Consider the following 3,467-nt stretch of genomic DNA (forward strand, 5'->3'; position numbering starts at 1 on the left):
GGTTGTGATTGCTTCAAGCCCTGATTGTTTGTGAAGGATAAATGATTTACTTATGAATGATTTATGAAACAGTTTTAACAGTAAATGTTGTTTTCCTGCCATCTGTCATGCTTTCAGTTAACTTCACAACATCAATTAGATAGTCCCTGAAATGAAAAATGGTAACAATTCCTCATATATATATATATATATATATATATATATATATATATATATAATTTTATATATTTATGATATATTGTATTACATTATATTAAATATATAGATACTAGAGGCCCGGTGCACAAATTCATGCATGGGTGGGGTCCGGCTGGACCACCCTCATCAGGCCTCATTGGGGCCAGGCCAGCCAGGGTGAGGGGCCACGGGAGGTTGGCCGGCTGGTCCTGCCCCTGATCGGGCTGGCTGGCTGGCCTCACTGCGCATCATAGCAACTGGTTTTTCCGGTCATTCCGGTTGCTTGGCATATATATATGAAAATTTTAAACAGTTCCTAATATACATCTTATTTATATATTTATTTTAATTGATTTCAGAGAGAGAGGAAGAGAGAGGGAGAGAGAGAAAAAGATCAATATGAGAGAGAAACATTGATCAGTTGCCTTCCATATGCCCCCTAATGAGGATTGAACCTGCAGCCCCCATATGTGCCCTGATAGGGAATCAAACCCATTACCTTTCAGGATGACACTCCAACCAACTGAGCCACAGTGGCCAGGGCCTAAAATATAGTTTTTAATATATAATATAAATATTTAAAATATAAATATTTAAAAATAGAATATGTTATATATAAATTATCAATTATGTTTTTAGGGTGATTTTCACTTTATAAAATGCTTTTGCATATAATATATTACTATGAGAAGTTTTCTGTTTTGAATAGAACTACTGGGCCACAAATAGGTAAACCATTCATCTAGTAATGGGTGCATTTTCATGTATGAATATTTTGAAATCAAATGAAAATAGTATCCCACTGTCCTATAAAAGCATGGTCTATCTACATCTGAAATTCAGTTTGTGGTGCTGGTCATTGTATGCTAGGAGATACACTGAAGTCAAGAAATATCTCTCTATGATCAACAAAACAACTGAAGGGATCGTGTGCTGCTGTATGGAAACAGAAATCAAAGACAGGAATGCTTTCAATGGAAAGAGTGAAGGCTGAGGGAGGACATGGTGAAATGCATGAAATCATACATACTAATTAGATGAAAAAGATCAGGTACTTCACATTCTGAAATATTGGAGTGAGGTTCTGTCTTCTGAAACCTCAGGCTAGAAAGTTAGGTTGAACCGCAAGTACTACTTAATTTCGAAAACATTTGGTCATGTGGTTGCTAAAAGTAAACAGACTATGCCTGAACATTAAGGTCAAACAGAGATTTGATGGAAGGCTAACATATGTTTCCATAGTCTTGTGGTTTTATCTGTCAAAAACATTCTGGGCTAGAGTCCCCTGGGTGTTCATCTTCCCCAAGGACTTCAATAGGACAATAGTGCATTGGAACAGCTCTCCTCATTTCTTCCTTTGCCAAAGTAATTTGTCCTTGCTCAAGACCACTATTCAGAAAATGGGTAGGGTGCAACTTTTTCTTGTCATGGTGTAAACGATGAGAGGATGTTTTATTTTGTTTGCAACAGTTCACCCCTGCCTGTTAGTAAGAAGTAGAAATTAGGTTTAGGGAATCATATCACTGAGAGAGGTGAGAAATAGAGTTATAGAAATGGCAAGACCTTAAAATGAATTCAGGATTTAGAAACCACCTGATGGATAACAACAGATGGCAAGTTCAGAGGTATACACGTATAATGGGAGGAGGTCCGATGAATTTCGATAGCAATTGCAGAACTGCGTGATAGTTTTGAGGAATAAAGCAGAGAGGAGAAACCATATGGTGGGATGATAATTAGGCTCCAGCATTTGCCTTTAAGGAAAGAAAAATCTTGGGAAGTTACTTTTGACGACACAACCTAAGGTAAAGGAAAAAAATTATTGGAAAAGAAGAGAGATGACAATATAGATCTAAATTGCAGAATTTTGAAGAGGTTTTGTAGTAAAATTAAAACTAGGAAAATTAAGAGAGGAAATATATCCAAATTTAAACAATTTAGAACTATGAATTTGGCTTCCTAATTACAGGAGTGGTAGAACAATACTGAGAAATTAAACCGTGTTCCCAAAGAAATTGTTTCTAAAAACGAATCAAAAACATTTTGACACTGAAACCGAGTGAATTCTCTACTTATTAAGATGCAGATCTCTTCTTCCTGTGCAGGAAGAAAAAGTAAACATCTTAAAGTGCAGAGAAAAGGATCTGCTGAGTGTGGGTGACTGGCTAAGTGCATTAAAAGCTTGCTACATTCAGGGATCACTCCATTCTCTATGCTAGGCCAAGTTTGTTTCCTTTAAGGTCAACAGAAGGTAGACATTTATGACATGAAGCAATTCGTCAAAATGTTTTTCCACTGCCAATTCTCTAATAAGGCAATATTGCCACATCAGTTTGGTTTGTGGCAGTATCTGCTTGACAACTTTCCCCTCCTATTCTTTTGGAGGGGAGGGAGGGTGGAGTAGCTGGATTTTAAACCCGGGCGGTAAGTAGACTATCAGATAGAGATTTCTGCTCACAGAGATTTCTGTGGCAGCTGCTGGCAGGATGTGTGGAGGGATCAGAGTGCGGACTGAGAAAGCAATTGGAGGCTGGTTCCGCCAAGAGAGTGAACAGGGGCAGAGCCTGGTCTGAGCAGGGGCAATGGTGCAGAGAGAATGGATTTGAAAGGTATTAAGGATGAGAAATTGGCAAAATTTAGAGGCTGGCTGTGAAATGAAGCAGGCCTCTGTGAAGTAAGTGGGCAGGTCTTGTTGCTATTCATTAAGGTGAGCTTACTGGCTGAGAAGCAGATGTGAAGAGAAAATGCCTGAGTTCACTTTTTTTCACATGTGCTGAATTTTAGGTGTCTGTGCGATAGCCTCATGATTTCTCCTTTCTCCTTCTAACTGCAAAACTTCTGATGATATCTTTCTCTACATGGACTAATATTCTCTTGAAGTCAAAGTTATCCACCTTTTAACCCAGAAAAAAACCAGCATGTGCTAATTTGATTAGTTTAATTCTCAGAAGGGCAACCTTACTTTGCTCCTCCTTTTCCAGGTTTTTGGATGGCGCTCATTTTTTACCCCATACCACCTTGAGTTGGCTGTAATTTGTCAAAGAAAAGGAAAAGTCAGAGAGAACTTTCAGGCTTTCTATCTGGAATACTGAAGGATAGTGGTGGTACTGGCAGATGTGGGCATTGAGATTGGGATTGTGAGAGGTTCGGTTTTGTTAATGTGTAAATTGAGAACATCCACATAGAATTGTGATTTTTATAAAGTGTCAGATTGAATGGGATTTTCAAGGAGAAGAAAAATTAACACTTATTGAGCATATATTAATGTACCAAGCACTTTACTAGAACCC

Source organism: Myotis myotis, unplaced genomic scaffold (genome assembly GCF_014108235.1).
Source record: "Myotis myotis isolate mMyoMyo1 unplaced genomic scaffold, mMyoMyo1.p scaffold_m19_p_3, whole genome shotgun sequence".
NCBI lineage: Eukaryota > Metazoa > Chordata > Mammalia > Chiroptera > Vespertilionidae > Myotis > Myotis myotis.